The 23,727-nt window shown below is 37.4% G+C and overlaps 1 long non-coding RNA gene across 1 annotated transcript; it reads right to left on the bottom strand.

Annotated features, from left to right (window-relative positions):
• Positions 1–7,056: 7,056 nt before the first annotated feature.
• On the bottom strand, positions 7,057–8,382 carry LOC140173327 (uncharacterized). The gene is made up of 2 exons (XR_011861944.1): positions 8,163–8,382; positions 7,057–7,452 (listed from the first exon to the last, which is right to left on the bottom strand). It is a non-coding gene; the product is annotated as an uncharacterized lncRNA (long non-coding RNA).
• Positions 8,383–23,727: the final 15,345 nt, after the last annotated feature.

Raw genomic sequence — 23,727 nt, 5'->3', positions numbered from 1 at the left:
GACACATGTAGTTGACACCTGGCAGCCTCAACAGTTGTCTGACGTGACAAAATTCTTGTATGCATCAATTTAACCCCCCAATAATTAAAAAAAAAAACCTAGCAACCCCATTTCTCTCAAATCATAGTCGTTTTTGGTGAGCTGGGGAGCAGCAACCAAACCTCAGGTAGTTCCAGCAGGTAAGCCTCAGACTATCCACAATCTCACCTCAGTCTCTCAACTCTCTCGCCTCGCACTCACACAACCCGGTCACAACAGCCAACACACTCACACACTGACTACCACACACAAGCCAGTAATTCACACTCACATAACACCACGAATCCACACTAATTCCCAATTCGTCATTCGCGCTTCGGTTCTTCATCAGACCCATGGTAGTGGAGAACCCACAAGATTTGTTGAAGAAGCTCGAGTACGTGTCTCTTGTTTCGAAGGTTTGCACCGAAATGGAGTCGCACACCGGAAACGGTGACAATGTACCGCAGAAGGAGATTGAAGCTGAAGCCAAAGAGAAATATGGTGGTGATAGAGACAGAAAAATACACGGTGAAGATGGACACAGAGGAAGAGACAGGTATGATAAATATGATAGAGATGAAAGGCATAGAGATAGGAATAGAGATAGAGATAGAGATAATGATTATTACGATAATGAAAAGGGGATTCTAGGAGAAGGGGAAGGAATAGAGAGAACGATAGGGGTAGGGATAAGGATAAGGATAGATATGAGAGACAGAGGAAAAATGTGTGTGAAGAAGAAAATGGTGGTTATGGTCAAGAAGATGATGGTGGTGACAGGAAAGGTATGAGGGATCTAAGGCATAGTGGAGGGGGTGAAGTTGAATTGTACAAGGTTTATAAAGGAAGAGGTGAAGTCTAATAAGAAGACTTATGCAAGGATTTTTTTTTCAAATTATTGGGGGCTAAATTGATGCATACAAGAATTTCGCCACGTCAGACAATCGTTGAGGCTGCCAGGTGTCAATTACATGTGCCACATCAGCTTTTCGGTGACGGAAATAGACGAAGGGCCAATTTGAGCCACATCTTAAAATTTCAGGGTACAATTTGAGTCAATTGGTAATTCAAGGGCTAAATTGAGTTGGAGGTTAAATTTCAGGGGTCATTTTGAGTATTAACTCGCATCTCTCCCAATGAAATTTTGGAAGGATACTTTTGGAACAGCTGTGTATTTACTTAATAGATTACCCACATCAACTCTTAATTTCATCTCTTCCTTTGAAACTCTTTTTAAAAGAAAACCTGCTTATACTATGTTTAAAGTCTTGGTTGCCTATGCTTTCCATACTTTAGACCATATCATAAGCATAAATTAGAATATAAAACTGAAAAATGCATTTTCTTAGGATATGACAATGCACATCATGGTTATAAGTGCATGATAAAATTTGGAAAATTATTTGTGTCTAGACATGTTATTTTTAATGAAGAAGTCTTTTCTTATCATGATTTATTTTCAACTGAATTACAATCATCTAATGCAAATAACTTGAATGTAATTTTTCATGAAACTATCATGACTTTGCCTGTGGTTACAAAACAACAAGATCCTCATTATCTAGAACAATTTCATACTACTACTAATATCATGTCTGACTTTGAGATGACAGCACCCTTAAATGCACTAGAAGTCCAATGTAAAATTTCAACTCAGAATCACAAAGACTTACAGCAACATCAAGTTACACCATCAATTTCAAACATTAGAACTGAAATTTTCTTGCCACCAATAAGTCCTACACCAATCAACATTCATCACATGATAACAAGGTCAAAGGCTGGTATCCATAAGTCAAGAGCCTACACAACCTCAGCATCTTTGGACTTATATCAGAACACACCAAAACGTGTGTTATGGATGCAGAATACCAGGCTCTAATAAATTGCCACACTTGAGATTTGGTGGATGCACCGCTCAATGCTACCATAATTGGAAGCAAGTGGGTGTATGCTATAAAACGAAATAGCAAAGGAGAAATTATGAGATATAAGGCTAGACTCGTTGGCAAAGACTATCATAAAAAAGAAGGTGTGGACTATGAACAGATTTTTAGTCCAATGATCGGACCCTCAACCCTTCGAATTATGTTAACAATTGCTCTCGTCCAAGGTTGGGTGTTGAGACAATTTGATTTCAATAATGCTTTTCTTAATGGAAAGCTTGAAGAGCAAGTTTACATGCAACAACCTCAAGGGTATGAGGGTAAGAATTCAAACAAGATTTGTAAGATCAACAGAGCTTTATATAGGTTGAAACAAGCTCCTCGGGCCTGATTTTTGACACTCAAATCTACTCTTTTAAATTTTGGGTTTATTAATACTAAATCGGATACTTCATTATTTGTAAAAAATACGAAAAATTCTATCACATATCTTCTTGTATATGTTGATGACATTGTTGTGACGGGAAGTAGCTTGAATGAAATTGAAGAACTCATTGCAAATTTAAACAAGATATTTCCTCCGAAAGATTTAGGGGAGCTAAATTTTTTTCTTGGTCTTGAAGTGAAATACTTAGATGATGGTTCCATTTTGTTATCTCAAGAAAAATATGCTGCAGAATTATTAGAGAAAGCTGGGATGTCTACCTCTAACGCCATGCTTACACCAATGATTTCATCAGTGAAGCTGCACAAGCATGACTCAGAACCTTGTGAAAATCCTGGATTATATAGATCAATCGTTGGGGCCTACAATATCTAACAACTACTAGACCAGACTTGTCATATGCCGTAAATAAAGCTTCTCAATTCATGCATAATCCTACAGCTGAGCAATGGAAAGTTGTGAAGAGAATTTTGAGATACATCAAAGGTACGACGGGACAAGGTTTGCTATTTTCAAAAAGTTCTGACTATAGGATTATTGCATTTACAGATGCGGATTGGGGAGCTGATCTTGATGATCGTAGGAGCGTTACGGGATATTGCATCTATCTTGGAGCAAACTTAATAGCATGGAAGTCACAAAAACAGAGCAAAGTTAGCAGAAGTAGTACCGAAGTTGAGTATAGAGCAATTACGTCGGCCCAGGCAGAGGTGGTGGCAGTGCAGCAGCTACTCCAAGAGTTGAATGTTGCTAAAAAATTACCCCCAACTATCTATTGTGATAACCAAAGTGCTTGTCAACTTGCAGCTAATCCCATATTGCACAGCAGATACAAACACATGGAGTTGAGTCTTTATTTTGTGAGGAAATTTGTGAACCAGAAGAAGCTTTTTGTGGTACACATCCCTGCCCAAGATCAGGTGGCTGATATGTTGACAAAATCAGTGTCAATAAGACTCTTTGATAAGTTTAGAAACAAACTTAGAATGAGTGATTCACCTCACCTAAGTTTGAGGAGGGATGTTAAGAGTACTAAGATTAAATAATTAGTTAGTAAAGTCAATACGGTTGTGATAGTTTCTGATTTTGTATTGCATAGTAGTTTAGTTCTTAACTACCTCTTCTTGTCTCTTCTTGATAGTCATGCATGACTATATATATGAATAGCCTCTGATGTTACTAAAGTAGCATTTGTTTTCGGAGGTAGGACACAGAGACATGGACAACACGTGTTTAAAAAGTGTTTGGAAGAAGAGACATGGACATTGAACACATTGTCTACGAGAGTTTTTTATACTTTTGTATTTACCCTTTTACGAAGGACAATGATGGACAAGGGATTTGGAAGAGTGAATACGGACTTTTTTATAAATTTTGTTTTCCTTTTTGTCTAGAGATATTTTTTATTATTCTGCTATTACCCCCTTCTTATTTTTTCTATTGCGTTGTTCTTAGGAGGTACTTTCTTCTTCCTGCTCTTTCTCTATCTCTTTCTTTTTCAGGTACTCTCTCATTTTTGTAGAATTTTTTATTGGGGTGGATAATTCTTTCTTTCTTATCGTTTTTACTTCAATATCATTTTACCGTTGTATTATATTATTTGATTTGTAATAAAAATAATAATAAAAATAATTAGTCTTGAAACTTTTGAAAGATAAATATTATCAAAAGTAAAATTGATCTTTTAAAATACTAAAAATAATTTATAAGTTGTAATTGATTTTATATAATTTAAAGAAAAAATAGTTTTTTAAAAAGAAAAATCAGTTTTTAGATAAAAAAAATTGTTTTCTAAATAAAAATAGATTTTTATGTGCAAAAACTATTTTTTTCATGTAAAAACGGATTCTTTTTTAAAACTGATTTTTTATTTAAAACTAATTTGGCTTACTAACCTAGACAAAATTTTTTATTAATCAAACTTAGATTTATTTTTTTGTTAATCTTAACCATATGTATTCCTACATATTAATAATAAATTTAAAAATAAAATAATTATATTTATAAATTTTATTTTAATATAAATACTATTATATATTTTTTTATTAAAATTTTTGGTCTCTTCAAATATTTTTTTCAAGTTCCGTCTATACTCCTACGTACTCTCATTCTCTATTAAATTAGTTTGTACTTGATGTAAAAAATTTGGAATCAGATGGCTATTTTAGTCATTTCATATAATATTTTAGTCTTGTCCATATCTATCCAAACATAATACTGGACATTACATTAATGTCAGTGTCATGTTTTGTCCTATCTCTGAAAACAAACGCAGCCCAAAGGACTAATAACCAATGTTCTGAAAATCGGTTCGGACCGGCTGGTCAAACCGTGACCCGGTCATAAAAACGGTTCGAGCAATCAACAAAACCGCAAAATCTGAAAATTGGAGTTGAATTGGTGAACCGGCCAATAACCGGTCGGTCGAATCGAACCGTCACCTGGCCGGTTTTTGGACTGGACAGCAAAACGCTGCCGTTTCATTGACTGAAACCCTAAATCAATGTTCTGATCCCAAATTGCCTTCATAGTCCACCATTCTCATCGAGCTTCAGCATCAGATAAGTGAGAGAACGCCATCACAATCTCACAGTCTCACAGTCTCACACGGCCACACGGGTTCATTGTCGAGCAGTCACCTCCGTCGCACAGTCACCTCCGTCGAGCAGTCACCTCTGTCGCGCAGTCACCTCCTTTGACCAGTCACCTCCATCGAGCAGTCAATTTCGTCGCGCAGTCACCTCCTTCGACCAGCACCACTCAGCGTCGCTGTCTCCCACTCTCCCTATTGCATGTTCTGTTGAAGCCTTGAAGGTGCCTTCGAGCTTCCAGAGTTCCAGGTAATTTTTTTAGTTATGAACTTATGATTGTTTGATTGAATCATTGAATAACTGTTGCATGATGAACTCTGATACTGTGAACTCTATTCATTGAGTAGAACTTATGATTGTTTGATTGAATCATTGAATAACTGTTGCATGATGAACTCTGATACTGTGAACTCTATTCATTGAGTAGCTCTTTGATTTTGTGACATGATGAACTCTGAAACTGTAAACTCTGAACTGATCCTGCTAAACTGAACTGGATTTTGTGACATGATGAACTGCTAAACTATGAACTCTTTGATTGAGTAGCTCTTTGATTTTACTTTGTTTACTAAACTGGATTTTGTTGTTTGTTGAATAATTGTGAATAATTTTGAATAATTTTGGATGTTGTTTGTTTTGAACTTGAGAGTTGAGATTATTGGGTTGGATTGCTGGTAATGTGTAGGTATGGATGAAAGTATCAACCAAGAACTACCTAGGAATAATAATGTTGAAAATAATTCTACTTCGAATGACCGTTTTCTTCGTCCCGTGACTAACGAAAGTCAGTCACAAACTTCTAGTGTTCGAGGGAAAACTGATCCTGCTTGGAGATCCATTGCTTTACAAAATATAAATGGAAAACCGCATTACCAATGCTTATTTTGTTTGAGTATTTTTGGGGGCAGGGGAATTAATAGAATGAAAAAGCATTTGGATCAAGGTGGTGGTGGTGGTAGTAGTAGTACATTTTATGCTGCACCACTTGCTTTTTCTAGTCCAAGTAGTGGAAATGAAGGTGATGATATCAATGACGCAAATCTGCAGCAAGTTATGGAGGATTTTGATGATTGATGACAAACTTGGATCATTTTGATGTTGCTATGTTATGTTTGATTGGTTGTTTTATTTTTTGACTTTTGAATTTGTATTTGAATGAGATTATAATATTATGGTTTATGTAGTACTTTTAATTTGAATGATATTTTAAAGTTTACATTAAACTATAATTATATTTTCATGTGCTTATTTATATTATATTTATTATTTTATTATAAAATAGTTTTTTGGTTCAACCACGGTTGAACCGGTTGCACCTATAAACCAGTAAACCAGTAGCTAGAGCGGTTCGATGATCGGTTCGATTTTCAGAACCTTGCTAATAACACCCATAGTTAACATAACAACCAATTAAATAACAACATGTCACAGAGAATAATTTACATGTTATTATAAGAAGGGTACAGTAGAAATTACCTAATTTTAATCGTTCCACCCTTCCGTTGAAGAACACTTTTCTTGGTGAGTAAAGAACATTTATTCCCTTCCACTATTCCTTCCTACTCAAATTCGTTCCTGCTAAGTTTTACTTTCGCCTTTTTAATTTTTTTTCATTTTAGTTATTTTAGAAAATTTATACATGTATTTGACTGGAATGCAATTTATGCACCTTCGATGATAGATTTTTCGTTAAACAAGTTTTATGGGACAGAACTAGATATCTGGACTTCCCTGCTTAGATATATTATGAGATCGAAAGACTATGATTCATTGGTTGTTTTTTCTTTTCTCTTTTTTTTTTTTAAGACAAGCTTGTTATCCAACCAAAGAGTGGACTAGAAAAGTGAAGTTTACGAACCTAGATTGGTAGGATTCATTGAAACTAGACATCAAATATTTACTCATTGAAAGTAGAGCAGGTCCTAGAGTTGGTCCTGCTATTTTCACTGCATCAACTAATGCCTTCCCTGAATTAGAGTTCTCTGAAAGCATGATTTGGGAAAGAAGCAAAGATTCAGTTTTTAATATTTTAGTAAATTATATAATTATCTATTTTAGGTTATAATTTAATTTTAAAATAGTTTAACCATAGTTAACATAACAACCAATTAAAAAAATGATATATTACAAAGAGTAATTCACTAAATTACATGTTATTATAAGAAGGGTACAATAAAATTGACCTATATATAAATAAACCAGAGTACTTAAGGAGTACCTAATTAATAAAGTAAAATACTATCTAAATTTACATCATTTAGTATACTAATTTTATAATACTATTATTAATATATAGTTTCAATAATTAAGTTGAAATGATTTAGTTATTAATTCACTAATCACTAGTCTACTTAAATAAGTGTAGAAATTTAAATATCGATTTGTATATACAAAAATTTATTGGCTAATAATCATAAACATACATCTTCTACTCTATTGTTACCTCCGCCCGCACACTCCCCGCTGGTGCGCGCGTCGCAATTCAATTCAGGTTGGTTGTCCAAAAAATCTGTTTAATAATGACAGTAACAATAAGTCAGTTACCGCAGTCATATAAGCATAACAATAATTAAATTAATAAGAATCAATATCAATAATTAAAAAAATAATAATAACAACAACTCAAATTACATGTTTTTATTATTAATTTATTATTATCATCCGTATATATACACATATATAAATTAAATTAGAGTACTTAAAAAGTACCTAATTAACAAGGTTGTGAGAACCGAATCAGTTAATAAATAGGTCACTGATTTAATGATTTATTGGTTCGATCAGAATTTAACTGGGATTCAACTGGTTTAATTAAATATTAAATAAAATAGTAAATCAAGCAGGCAGCAAATAATTCGAAATCACAAAATCAAGAAGGCAACTAAATAAATCGAAATCAGTCAGCAAATAAATCAAAATCAGTAAAGAATCAAGTACATAACTCATAATTAGAACTCAGAAGACAGCAAGTTTAAGCACAAAACTCATAATCAGAACTCAAAAGATAGCAAGTTCAAGCACAGAACTCATAATCAGAAGGCAGCAAGTTCAGAGGGAGGCAAGACAGAAAATCACAGGAAGCATAGAACTCATAAATCATAATCAGAATTTAGAAGGAAGCAAGTTCAAGCATAGAGCAGGCGAGCTCATAAATCATAATCAGAGCCCAGAAGTCTAGAAGGCAGCAAATAAATCAAGAAGACAAGAACAGAATCTTACTAGCTACGAGTGAGGACGCGGCGGCGACGGCGAATGAGGAGGCGGGCTCGGCGACGTTCAACGACGAGGAGGCGGGTTCAGCGAGAAGCAGAATACGGTGGTAGTCGCGGCTGCTGTGGGTGGCTCGGTAGTTTCTGGAATCTGGAACTTGGTGTCAATGGTGGGTGAATGGCTGAATGCACTTGGAAAGGGAAAAGGTAATCTTACTGCATTGGAGTACGCGTTACGCCATTCTCTTTTTTTTTTTTTAAAAAAAAGCCAAAACGACTCAGGTTGCAAACCATAAAACCGCCAAAAAATTGGATGATTCTCCCAGTTTGCCGTTTAACCGTAGGTCTGACCTGTTTTTTCACCAGTTTTTTGTCAGTCGGTTTTTAACGTTATTCGGACTAATTAAGTGACTGGTTTTCGATTATTTCGGTTGAACTGACCGGTCCGATTCGGTTTTAGAACTATGTTAATTAATAAAATAAAATACTAAATACATTTACATAATTACATATACTAACTTATAATATTATTATTAATATTATTATTAATTCTGTTCTATATATACAATTCATTAACTAACGATAAATTTTTAAATAAAGCTCAATACTGTAATTACTCCAAATATATTTGAGGATTTTTTGGAAAGCACACTCGAGAAAAGGATTCTGAAAGAGAAAAAAGAGATAATTAAGAATGAAATCACATGTTTTTATTATTAATTTATTATCATCATCTATATATATACACCTATATAAATTAGAGTACTTAAAGAGTACTTAATTAATAAAATAAAATACTAATTAAATTTACATAATTACATATAGGGACGGATATACGGGTGAGTGGAGGCGTCGGCTCCAACTTTTTTAAAAAAATTAATAGTAATAAGTTATTAAATACGATTTAATTTTTTTAAAAAATTATTTAGTATTTAGTCTAATATAAATAAAAGTCTAGCCTAACCTAAATATTAATAATTTCTAATATCCAAAAAAGTAAGTAACAATATTTAAAAAATTTGAAAAGATATTATTACTAATATTTTTTAATTAAATAAAATTTTTTAAATCTCATAAAGTGAATTTTTTTTGTGAACCTCTTTCTTGATTCATTTGGTATTAATTCTTTCTGTTTCAACTATTACAACTGAGAGATCTTTTTCAATTATGAATATTGTGAAGAATAACTCATAAACAAAATGAAAAAATAAATTTGTTGCTAATTGTCTTTTAATTATATTAAAAAATTGTTGAAAAATTTGACACAGATCTTTTAATCGATGATTTTTATGATACGAAAAATCGACTACTTCATTAATAAAAAGTACATACGTATTTTTTTATTTTAAAATATATTCTCTATCGATATATTTTTATAATATATTTTACATTATATAATTTTTTGTATAATTTTTTAATATTATATATGTTATTAACTTTCCAAAATAATATTTATAGATCCGTTCGTAATTACATATACTAACTTATAATATTATTATTAATATATAGCTTTAATTATAGTACATGTGTAAACAAAAAGATCAATTTCAGACAAATAATACCTCTCCTTAAAATTGCGAAGAGTGACTCCATTGACAGGGCAGGACTTAAAGAGCTGATCAAGAAGACAAGATAATGCAAACTATAGACATGGACATTCCACACACAACTACATTGTTCCGTATCTAATCCTTCATGTTAGAAACATTCCAAGTGCAACAAGACGAAAATAAAATAAGCCACATGAAACAAACATAATTGAAATAAAATGAAATGAAATCTTTCTATATTAGTGTATATTTTATTTACATCTAAAGCATTTTTTAAAAAAAATATATCGTTTAACATATTAATTTTAAATTAAGTCTAATTTAATTTTTTTATTCATGTAAATATTAAATAATAGTATGTAATAAAAAATTCATAAATTAATTATATTAATTAAAAAATATATAATATACAATAATTTGTGAGATAATAAAATTATACCATTCATGTTTAAATATCTTTTATGTCTATATACCTTTTTTTCTAAATTCCTATACTTTATAAAAACTCCATTATTAAAAAGTGTGGATTCATAATTGGTATTTGAAACTCAAATTATTTAAAAAAATTATAAAATAATATATTATTTAAAAATATATATGTTTAAAAATATTATAAAAAAATAGATATTTATCATCAAAACTCTTAAAATTTTTAAATTGCAGTATAATAATATACCAACTATTTGAGTGATTTTACATGTATTTAATGAACTGTCTTATAAATTTTTTTCACAATGTGCATGATCAATTTAGGTCTACATCTAGAAGACAAAATAATAAAACTATTGCAATTTTTTTAACGTATTGCATCTCATCAAATTCTAGTATAACAAAAGAACAAAATTTTCAAATTTACTAGAGGCCTCTAAATTTTCTTTTACATTTAGAATTTTAAATGTACAAAATGTTATTATTTTAAAAAATTATTAAAATAAATTGATACTATCAATTTTAATATGAATTATATAATTTTTACCTATCAAGTACGAGTCTTCTCTTATTTTTTTTTTAGTATTTCTTTATACGATTCAAAGCAAAACGAACTTACTAAAACCAAGAAGTCTTCAACTGAATGAAAAATAGTATTTTTTCTAAAATAAACCTTATGTTCATGCCCGATTAACTTAAACCTAATATTATTTTGACATATGCCAAGATTAGTCATAATATAAACACTTCCTTCAAATGTTTTTTTTTTCAAATAGGGATATTGTTGAAATTTTTTTATTATGCATTGTATATGAGGATCCTTGTAAAATAATATCACAATAAAAAATAATAAATAATAAATTAATTTTAAAATAATATATAATTCTATATTACGTCTTTATCAAGTAGAACAATTTCGATTAGAGCTATTTGTGTATATATTTTAAATTGTTTGACACTCCATAATCAAATTATTCTAACCTTAAATTTTTAAATTTTATATCTAGATGTTACCTTAAGATCCTTAATAAAATCATACCTACAAAAAAATTAAGATAAAATAAAAGGACAAAAGAATGTAAGTAAAAAGCTAATGTACAAATTACAATTAACATTATATTAAACTCAAAGTTAGAATATAATCTAGTAGTCATGACAATTATCAAGAAAAATATAAACTTCAGATATAAAAATTTATAATCACTCAAGTCTTATGGGTATACCGGACAATCCCTCATTCGACAATGGGGGAATACCCTTTTCGACTTGCCTATGGGATGGAAGCTATGATTCCCATTGAAATTTCTGAAGAGTCATTTAGAGTTATATTCTACAATGAAGGGTCAACACTACGACACAAAATGAAGAGCTCGATCTCCTTCCCGAGATCCGAAAAAGAGGTCGAATCAAAGAGGAAGCCCTGAAACAAAAGACGGCTGTAAGGTATAACCAAAAGGTAATAAAAAAAAAGCTTCACCACTAACGACCTCATCATGATTAGAAACGACATCGGAGTTCAGAATTTGGATGAATGGAAGCTAGCGGCGAACTGGAAAGGACCTTACAAGATAGTTGAGGTCCTTGGTAAAGGTTACTACAAAGTGTCCGACCTTCAAGGGCAGGAGCTCCCAAGGTCTTGGCATGCATGTAACCTGAAGAAGTACTATCGTTAGAAAGTAAGCCTTGCTCTCTGGTGTATTCTTTTTTCCAGCCTTAAGAATTTTTTTCAAGAGAATTTTTTCTAAAGAGGGGTTTTAACAAGTCACCAAAGTAAGGGACTAAGGGTAGCCGAGTCCTTAGTAAATAGGCTTATGTAAAGGAATTTCTCACTTATCAATAAAATTTCTATTTTGCTTTCAAAGTTTTCTATTAAAAATGCGTTAATTTATGCTCGATAAACCGCAAAAATTATTGCACAACCTAAAAGGGTCAGCAAGATGAAGCGATAAGGTACAAAGTAATGTAAGAAGTTATAAAAACAACTCGTGAGAACTGACTTCAATTATAAGTCGGATAAAAAATGAACTGTATAAGTAACTTAATAAAGTCTGACTACACGAAGTCGAAACTCAGAAAGAAAACTTGTAAATATCTTACTTATACAAGACAGCAACACAAAAGCTACTAAGATATACAAAACCAACCTTTTCTAAAGAAATAAAGTGGAAAAGATTGAGAGAGAGCTTCAAAAATAATTGAATACAAAAAGTTGTTAATTGATACAAATGAATAAAGTATTCAAAAACTAAATAGTTATTACAAAAACAGGAAATCGTCTAAAGACCCACAAACCGGCCATCATAAAAAACAACAAAGTAGAAAAACTAAGACTTAGGACCAATAAGAGGGTTCGGGTCCCCACCGGCTTCCATATCGTCACCCTAAGTCGTAGGAGTCGGACGGAGAACTGAGAGCAAGACAACATCAGTAACCCAGACCGGGGAAGAAGGAGGCTTAGCGACAACTACCTCGGGACCATGGGAGGTCTGACCGACCTCTACCCCCAAAGTCTTTGGATCGGGCCGAGGAACCACCTCATCATCTTCGGGAGCAGGAACAATTTTTCCATCCACCACTATGTTGTCCGTGCTGTAAAGGGAGAGATCAAGGTCGGGAGTGAGGACTTTGACCTAAGCCTCCAGATTTTCAAACATTTCATCAATCCCCTCGGCAACCAACTCTTCAAGCTCGACATATTTTTCCTTCATCTTCTCCAACTCCTCTTGAAGATCCAGTTTTTCCCCAAAGACACGGGTGTAGCTCTCCTCAGCTCTCTTCTTTGTCCCCCTCGGCCAATGCAGCAGCAGCCTCCGACTTCTTTGTCCTCTCCCGAGCTCTTTCCAAGTCGGCCCTTAAGGTATCCTTTTCCCCTTCGAGATCCTTCTCAATCTCATTCAATCTCTCCAAATGATCTTGGGCGGCCACAAGAGCACTGGTCATGGCTTGGATCGGAGTGCTCATCAGCTCCCTAACTAGGGATGCACACACCCTGACTGTGCGAAGCCTGCCTCGGGCCAATATCTGGAGATGATTTTGGAGGAAGACGTCATCCATGCTCACGTGATGGTGGGGGAGAATATTCTTTTCACCCAAGCTAAAGCATCAAAATTTTTAGTATATATGCTATCCCCCTCGGCTACTTTCTGTTTCTTAGGAGGAGGCTCAACAAAGGAGGGAGAATGAAAAGGAGAGTCAGACTCCGACTTCCTTGGAGAAGATCGGACAGAGGATGTACCGAGCTCTTTTTGCTGAATGTTTTGAGCCACAACATACTTTGTTGTATTCTAGAGTGTTCTCATAGCAGCGAATTTTGGGGCCATACTCTCTGCAAAAATGAGTTACAGCTAAGTTAATAACAACAATGATAATAACCGAATTCAAATAAGTAAAGGGAAAGAGATCTACCCAGCTCGGACTGTAGAAGGCTAAGGTCCCCTAAAAATCTCTTTGTATCAAAGTAAGGAGCTCGACCCTAAGTATCCTGAAAGAAATCTACCACACTCCTCTCAAGGTCATCTAAGGCGTTTACATCATGCCTAAGGGTAACAAGCTTATCTTGCCAATACAAAGAAAAATGAGGCTCCTGGTTGTCATCTTAAAAGAAAGATCTGACCTCTTCAACACTCTGAACCTTAAAAAAGTTATTCTTGAAATAATGAAAAAAATCATCAAAGATGGCGAAAACGTTCCAACCTTGAACAGCTCAAAAGGATATCCATCCCGACTTCTTTGAGGAGCTATATGGTTTGGTCAAAACAAATAGATAGAAAAACACCTTTAGAGAAGGTCGGACATCCAGTACCCGACATAGGAGCTTGTATATTTTCAAAAAGGCCCAAGAGTTAGAATACAATTGTGTAGGAGCAAAGTTACAAGACCAAAGCACATTAATTTCAAAGTCGATAAAAGGAAACCTCAGACCTAACCTAGTAAAGAAATAGTCATAGGCATAAAAGAAAGGTTGCTTAAACTCTTCCAGATGAGGAAAACACACCCTCTCTTCTGGATTGAGCACCACCAACTCATAGTTCCTCTCATCTTCTCTGTTTCTCACATATGCTATGGTGCTTACGGAATTCCTCACAATATTCCTTATCAGTAACAGGGACACAAGAAAAGGCAGATGTGTCTACCCAAGTTAGAAGACTAGGAGGAACTTTGGTTGACATACTTGTAATAACAAAGCACGACATAAAAGCTATACTTACAAACAAAATAGAAACAAATGTCACTACAAACAACTCAGACGCCAGACAAGACAAGTCAGGTACAGCCCGAGCAGTTTTAACGATAATAAAAAAAATCCATCTTTTGAAATACCAAGGTTTCGCAAACGGCACCCCTCTCCAAATTAAGGAAAACGACGCCATTCGGGGGACAACAACATGCTTCACAACAGCAATAAAAAACAAAGCAATTCCAACAGATTTCCAATAGTCCAAACAAACATGTTCCGCAAACAAGAAAATCTAAAAGCAACAGCTTCAGTCTCGATGTTTTTATAAAAAGCGAACAAAAGATTTAGGCAAAGAAAAAAATAAAAGAAAAAAAAGCCAAAGAAGGATCGCATCCTCGCAAGAAGCAATTTTTGCACAATTTTTTACATAGTAACAAATACTCAAAAACACATAAAGTATTCAAGCTAAAATTGCAAAACAAATAAAGAGCCAATCTTGATGAAGATTCGAAACAAGGGTGGGCACGTCAATCAGCAAAAATATGAACACTCCTCTTCAAATACCGCAAGATAGACCTTTAGAAGAAACAAGATGAAGAAACCTCGAAACTGAAGGCACTAGGAAAGCAAAAAACTGAAAAGAAAATGAAAAGGGTTTCACAGAGAATGTAAAAGAAAGTACTTCTAAAAATATGAAAAAGAGAAAAAGGAGAAGAGGGAGCACCTTATAAAGGGGGACAGGGGCATAGCAACCGTTACTACCCTCACCAAAACGTGCGCGGAGTCCAAGGAAAAACTACCGCGTAACGTTTGCTCTCCATTTAAGGTAGCAACGTTTAAAATTTTGAAAATACGTCGGGCACCCAACATGAAAGCTAAAGGCCTAAAATGCTCGAGCCCGACCTCTTGAAAAGCTCATACTTAAGTAGAGGCACTGTTTATACCCTGGACCAAAACTTAAAGCCAGACCCACTAAAGAATGAAGGGCCAACCCAAAAGGGTTGGTCTCCACGCTTACCCGACCATTTTGAAGAGGTCAAACATCATCAAGGGAGCTCAGCTCTACTTGCCCAATGCAAGTAACGACCTCCGTGAATCTCTCCACTTCATCTAGAAAGGTGATGTTAACAAACTCTCAAGATAAAGAGAACGGTTATTCCTCGATAAAAGTGAAACTACTCCAACAAGAGTGGTCAATGACTCTACAATAAATACACTGACATCCCATAGGTAGAATTTACATTCTATTTACTAAAAACTTGTTTTAAACCCTTGTTAACTTAAGTATCAGAGTCTCTTGCAGGTACCCCCACCTCTTCACGAGGAACTCGGACAGGCAGCATCTCGACCTCAAGCAAGTCGGACGCTGCCACCAAAGGGTCTTGTACCTTACGTTCAATCCCAAATCAACGTTTCAGATAACTTTTAGAACAACATATTAAAAATATATAACTGAATTGTTGTATACCTTTAAATTTTTATTAATACACTCTGATACGTCACCCTTATCCTCGGTCGCGCAAAAAGCTCGGCACGTGAGCAGATGATATCATCGGGCCGATATGTTCGGCACGAAAACAGACAGTAACGACCTCACTCATCTGAAGATAAGAAACGTGCTCAACCCAGCCTAAAACAGAAATATCATAACCAACCTACAAACCAGGACTTATCCACAATAAACTGTAAAATAACTCCTATAAAGCCGAGCTAATATGCTCGGCTAAAGGCAGGTTCCATTACTAGTTTTCATATTCACTTATTCACTCTCACTTAATTACTCTCTCTCTCTCTCTCTCTCTCTCTCTCTCTCTCTCTCGATTATCACTAACTTGAGCGTCGGAGTATCTTTTGCAGGTATTCCCGCCACGGTGTTTGATCTTGGCCGACGTAAAGCTCTTCCTCTCAGTTGACGACTTACTCGGAAGCGCTTAAGCTCGGCCCCCTCAGTGTTCAGACGAATCACTTGGCGCCCACTGTGGGGCCCGAGTACATTTAACCCCACTTTTTCCTTCGTTTAGTCTTCTACTCTATTTTGCAGGATTCCCGATCCTCGAACATGGCTGACAAGGAAAGTCCACAACTCTCACAGGATGACCTCCTGGCTCGAATCGCCGAGCTTCAGGCAGAAGTACGAAGAATAGCTGAGCTGTCTACACAGAACAATGGAGAAAGCTCCAAAAGCTCGGCTCAAGGTGCTGCAGACCCTTTAAACATCATCCCGCCAAAGGAGAAGCTCACCCTCAACAACCCCTTCTCCGAAGAGATCACAAATTACCAGATGCCAAAAAACTTTACTCTGCCCACCGCACTGAAGCCGTACAAGGGGTTCGGCGACCCCCGAGCCCACGTAAAAAAGTTCCAATCGATGATGTTTTTCAACGGCCCTAAGAATGAGCCCGTTCTCTGCCGAGCATTCCCTACCTACCTCGACGGTGCTGCATTACTCTGGTTCTCTAAACTTTCTGAAGGTTCAATTTCCTCCTTCGAAGATCTTGCCAGGTCATTCATTGATTACTTTGCCGCTTCAAGAATCTACGTACATGGCTCAGACTACCTCGGCACCATTAAGCAAGGTCAGCACGAAAGCCTGAAGGACTACATGACCAGATTCGCTGACGCCACTATGGAGATCCAGGACTTAGACCCGGCCGTCCACTTGCACGCCCTCAAGGCCGGCCTCAGGCCCGGCAAATTCCGGGAGACCATTGCCATAACAAAGCCAAAAACGTTAGAGGAATTCCGAGAAAGGGCGGCAGGTCAAATGGAGATCGAGGAACTCCGAGAAGCCCAAAAATCAGACAAACAACCACATCGGAGGGATGAAAAAAAAACTTTCAGATCGCCAGGCAGTCGAGACACTAAGAAACCTTCCAAGCCCACGTCAAAATACAACACATACACCAGATTCAATACCAGAAGGGAAAACATCATCAGAGAAATCCTCAACGCCAAAATCATCTGGCCACCAGCTTGAGCGGGAAACTACCAGGATCAAAGGTTCGCGGATAGGGCAAAGCATTGTGCCTTCCATCGGAAGTTCAGACACACCACGGACGACTGCATAGTCGCGAAGGACCTCCTGGAAAGGCTGGCACGCCAAGGGCTCTTGGACAAATATATCGAGACCCGGAAAGGCAGAGGAGGAAACTCGGACAGGGTAGAGCATAAGCAAGCAATGGCCGACGACAAAAAAGAGAGGACGACTCCTGATCCACCAAGAGGAGTCATTAACCACATATCGAGGGGATTTGCAGGCGGAGGAGAAACAAGCTCAGCCAAAAAGCGAAGCTACAGAGCGATGCTAGCAATCGAAGGAACCATACAACCAAGGAAGGACAAAGAACCAGACGTCACAATATCCTTCAACCAAGCAGACTTCAAATCGGCAAGCCCTAACCTCGACGACCCCGTGGTAATTTCCATCCAGGTCGGAGAACTGTTGGTAAGAAAAACATTGTTGGATCCAGGTAGTAGTGCTGACGTTTTATTTTATTCTACATTTACAAAAATGAAATTATCAGAAAAACTAATACAACCCTCCTCGGGAGAGCTGATTGGGTTCTCCGGAGAGAGAGTTCCCATCATGGGACATATATGGCTGAAGACCACAATGGGAGAAATGCCTATGTCGAAGTCCATCGATATTCAATACCTAATAGTAGACTGTTATAGCCCTTATAATATTATACTCGGGAGACCCGCCTTGAATATATTCAAAGCGGTGGTGTCCACATTACATCTGTGTGTTAAGTTTCCAGTACAGAAAAACAAGATAGCTACAGTTCACGCCGACCATCAGGAAGCTCGGCAGTGCTACAATGCTTGTCTAAAGCAAGACCAGGCGAGAGAGATAACTCGGCCCCAGGTCCAATTCATACATAGCTCGGCTGACACCACCGTGCTAGCCGATCTCGACCCAAGAGAAGACCTCGGCGAAAGACCTCGCCCAATGGACAACCTCCAACGAATAACACTAACGGCAGATGACAATCAATGCACATACATCGGAGAAGCATTAGAAGGGGAAAACCGAGCAAAACTCATACAGATACTGCGCAAGAACACCGATCTCTTTGCATGGACACCAGATGATATGCCCGGAATAAGTCCAGAAGTCATCTGCCACAAGCTGGCAATTGACAGAACAGTCTGACCAGTAGCACAGAAGAAAAGGAACCTCGGAGAGGAGAAAAAACAAGCAGCACTAGAAGAAACCAAAAAGCTCCTCAACGCAGGTTTCATTCGAGAAATTCGTTTCACCACATGGTTGTCCAACGTGGTAATGGTAAGGAAGAGCTCAGGTAAATAGCGCATGTGCGTCGACTTTACAAACTTAAATAAAGCTTGTCCTAAAGATGCATATCCATTGCCTCGCATTAATAAATTAGTTGATAATGCTTCTGGTTTCAAAGCCTTGAGTTTTATGGATGCATACTCTGGTTATAACCAGATTCTGATGCATCCAGAGGACCAAAGCAAAACGGCTTTTATAACAGAACATGGAAATTTTTGTTACAAGGTAATGCCTTTTGGCTTAAAGAATGCAGGTGCGACATATCAACGGTTAATGGACAAAGTATTCCAACAGCAGATAGGCCGGAATATGGAAGTCTATGTAGATGATATGGTAGCAAAAACACCAGCACAAGGGTCACACTGTGATGACTTGGTAGAAATATTCAAACAACTCCGAGCATACAACATGAGACTCAATCCGGACAAATGTGCTTTCGGAGTCCAAGGAGGAAAATTCCTCGGATTCATGTTAACCTCGCGAGGCATCGAAGCCAACCCAGAAAAATGCAAAGCCGTACTGAACATGACAAGCCCAAAGACGGTAAAAGAAGTCCAACAACTAGCAGGACAAATAGCTGCCTTATCTCGTTTCCTACATGCAGTGGCAAACTGATCTTATCATTTCTTCCAGACATTCTCTAAAGGCAAGAGGTTCACCTGGACAGACGAATGTGAGAACTCTTTTACCGAACTCAAACAGAGCCTAACATCACCACTAATCCTCCAAAGACCAGAGACAGGTAAGCCATTGTGTTTATACCTATCAGTATCTAACCATGCTATAAGCTCGGTATTAGTAACAGAAGCAGGAAGAAAGCAAAATCCAGTATACTTCATCAGTAGGGTGCTACAACCAACAGAAACAAGGTACCCGAAGGTAGAACAATTGGCACTGGCACTATTCACTACGGCAAGAAGACTGCGGCACTACTTCCAGAGCCACCCAATCATAGTACGAACAGACCAACCGCTAAGGCAGATACTAACCAGACCCGAGCTCGCCGGCAGACTAATAAAATGGGCGATCGAGCTCTCTGAGTTCGATATTCAATACGAACCAAGGAAGACACTGAAGTCACAGTTGCTAGCCGACTTTATATCAGAAATGACTAACGAGACACAATATACAGAGGTTAGTTGGAGCATGCATGTGGATGGAGCGTCAAACAAAGAGGGCAGTGGAGCAGGAATTCTACTAAAGGAAGGAGACAAAGTGGTGGCCGAGCAGTCACTACAGTTCTGCTTTAACGCAAGCAACAATCAAGCAGAATATGAGGCCCTACTCGCTGGACTAAAGCTCGCCCTACAACTGCAAATACCTCGAATAACAGCCTACTGCGACTCTTCGTTAGTGGTACATCAAATAAAGGGCGAATTCTAGGTAAAAGATCCTTTGTTAGAAAAATATTGGCTCATAACAAAGGATCTAATTTCAAAATTTAAAGAATTTAATATTATTCATGTAAGCTGAGAACAAAACACAAGGGCCGATGTGTTATCTAAGTTAGCCACAACTCGGCAAGCCAAAAACACATCGGCACTGTCCCAGCTAACACTTGACAAACCGAGTTTTGAGCAGGATACAATTTTAAGTATCATACAGGTACCAGATTGGCGAACACCTTTTCTCGACTACATCAACACAGGCACCATGCCAAATGATGAGCCGAACTTGCCGCTCTTCAGAAGAAGAGCAAGCTTCTATACAGTGCTCGGAAACACCCTATACAGGCAAGGACATTCCCAACCACTACTCAAATGCATCAGCAATAAGGAAGCCGAGGAGGTTATGGCAGAAACACACGAAAGAGTTTGCAGAAATCACATTGACGGTCGAGCATTAGCCGCAAAGATATTGCGAACAGGATACTATTGGCCGACGATAAAAAGGGACTGTATTTCAAAAGTAAAGGCATGCGATAATTGTCAAAAGCACGCCACACTCTCCAAAACCCCGGCCGAAGAACTCCACACCATAGAGGTAAGCTGGCCTTTCGATAGGCGGGGACTGGATATCTTCGGACCTTTCCCGAAAGCGCCAGGCCAGGTAAAGTTCCTTTTGGTATCAATAGATTATTTCTCTAAGTGGATAGAAGCACAACCACTAGCACACATAACGGCAGAAAAAGTACGATCTTTTTTATGGAAAAATATCATATGCAGATACGGTATCCCAAGAGAGATAATCTCAGATAATGGGAGACAGTTTACAGATCATAAGCTCGCTACCTTTCTAACAAATTTTAACATCAAACATCATTTCAGCTCAGTAGAGCACCCGCAAACTAACGGACAAGGTGAATCGGCTAACAGAATTATCTTGCAGGGATTAAAGAAAAAGCTCGGCGAGGCTAAGGGAGAATGGGCCGATCTCATTCCAGAAATCCTATGGAGTTATAATACCAGCATACAGTCTGCCACAGGAGAAACTCCTTTCAAACTGGTATATGGCGCAGAAGCACTCATTCCAGTAGAAGTCAGCATCCCAACATTAAGGACCGACCTCTATGATAATTCCAACAATTCGCAAGCTCGGACAGCCGAGTTGGATCTTGTAGAAGAAGAAAGAGATATTTCAGCCATAAAGCAGCGAGCCAGAAAGCAATACATAGAGCGAAGACAGAACAAAAGAGTAGTTCACAGGTCCTTCAACAACGGAGACCTCGTACTCAGACGAACAGAAGAAGCTCAGAAACCTCTGGGACATGGCAAATTAGCCGCAAATTGGGAAGGACCTTTCCGAGTTCTTCAAAATCTCGGAAAGGGGGCTTACAAACTAGAAACCCTCAAAGGAGATCAACTTCCAGGAACATGGAATGTCTCCTCCCTAAGGGGATATCAATCATAATATAATCTGTAAATTCGCAAATGATGGTACTCTTTTTCCCCTCCGAAGGTTTTCTCCCAAAAGACATGGGTTTTACTCGGAGAGGGTTTTAACGAGGCCGGACGGCACAAATCATCATACCCATATAACTTACTGTGCAATCGAAACAGTTCTCATCCTGACAGATAGCATACATTTCAGTTAATAAACACTCCAAATTATCCGAGCATTATCCTCGGAGTCCTAAAATCGCGAGCCGAGCATATTCCTCGGAAAACCTCCACCATATAAGCAAGTCAATGTTTTTTCCCAAAAGCAATAAACAAACTAACCCGAGCTTCATACTCGGAAGTCAAAAATGCGCATACTGAGCATATTACTGGGAAAAATACAAACAAATACAACAAACATAAAGTTATTCAAGTAAATCCTAAAGATCATTCCACCATAACCCCTATAGCAGAGCTACTGCTCTCCCCATTGGCAATCAAACCAGATGGCCGCAAACCATCATCAATACATACACACAATTGTTATCACAACACAGCATATCATTAATCATAACTGTGCAAAAATATCATATCTTATAAATAAAACAAGTCACTGTCAAACCAAGCCATGTACTCGGGATGCAAAATATCAACAGCCGAGCATAATACTTGGAATTGTTCAAAATAACCAAAAACAGATACAAGTCCAAAATTCAAAACACAACAGTCATAAAAAGCCTAATCTACTTTATCCCCAATACTAGAACTACCACTACCCTTCTCAGCAGCTTCATCATCCACGAGCTCCCCGTTAGCAACCGCCTTCATAATGTCTAACTTTGAAGCATCAACCTCTGGGAACAGGACCTTAACCTGAGAAGCAGCACGTTCGAAGCCTTGAGCAAAGGCTTCATACACCTCACCCTCCAACTCCTTTACCCGAGCAGATAGTTGACCGTTTTCCGACTCCAAGGTCTTCACTCGCGAAGAAGAAGACACATGGACACGCTTCTCCTCCTCAAGTTCCAATTGCACCTGTTCCATGGAGGAAGACAGCTCAGAGATCTTTTTCTCTTTTTCCTTAATAAGACCAGACAACTCTTCAAGATGCAACGCCTCTTTCTCCTCTCGGCCCAAAGCAAGCTCCTGTGCCCTACCAACGGCAACAATCTGAGCACCAATCACCTACGAAGGAAAAATGATCAGTAATAATACTACAACAGAATGCAAATAACAACTGAAAACAAGCAGAAAAATATACCTGAAGATAGCGACTAACACCAGCCCGACCAACCTCATCAATCATTTTCATGTCATCCGGAAAACAGCAGAGCTCGTCAGCCATTGTACCAAAAGGATAAAGCTTCGCCCACAACGACCTCCCATGCTCATTCTCATCATATCCATGAAGCCTCTTCTGTGACTCATAGGCAGACTCCACCATTTGGAGAATCATGGAAGACTCACCCTTACCCTCCAATACCTCGGCGACACTACCCTTAGCTTGACCCCTCTTGCGTTTTGACTTATGGACAGGACCATACTGAACAGCAGCGGCAGCAGGACCTTTTCCCACATTGGAAGAAACTTCCTTCTCACCTTTCTTAGGTTGATTGAAGTAAGACTTCAACCATGCAGTAGTAATGGTGGGAGCTTTCTCGGCTGCAGAACAAAAGCAGCCAAATCAGAGTCAGCATATCAAAGCAAAAAAGGAAACAAACATAGTAAATCAATTTACCTATGTGATCATACACAGCTTGTTTATCGGTATCCCATTTCAACATTTCAGCAACCGACAATAAACCCTTCGGTCCCAAAGACTTAAACAAAAAATCCATTATAATATCATCATCAACAAGCCTATCATCTACATCCAGTGCTTGATATGGCTCGGCACACCAGAACAAGGGGAACCTTTCCACTAAATGCTCATTCAAGTAAAAGGGGAAGTCCTCGGGTATACTTCTAACTTTCACAAACATAGATTTGAAGTCCTTAAACAATGACTTATACAGTCCAAAAATCGCACGACGTGGATAGCTACTAAGGTTCACCCACAAACCCCTATTTACCCCCTTCGCCTGAAATAAGGAGAAAAACAACTTAAGAGACGGCGGACGCTCTAGCAACTCCATCAATATTTCAAATGCACGAACAAAGCCCCAAGAATTAGGGTGAAGCTAAGTTGGGGCACAGTTCAACAAATATAAAACCCCACACTCGAACTCAGTAAACGGAAGTCTGACACCGAGCTCAGTAAACAGACAGCTATACATATAGAAAAAGGACCAATCCCCTAATCG

The sequence above is a fragment of the Arachis hypogaea genome, chromosome 6 (genome assembly GCF_003086295.3).
Source record: "Arachis hypogaea cultivar Tifrunner chromosome 6, arahy.Tifrunner.gnm2.J5K5, whole genome shotgun sequence".
NCBI classification, from domain to species: Eukaryota; Viridiplantae; Streptophyta; class Magnoliopsida; order Fabales; family Fabaceae; genus Arachis; species Arachis hypogaea.
This window is presented reverse-complemented; position numbering and strand designations above follow the sequence as displayed.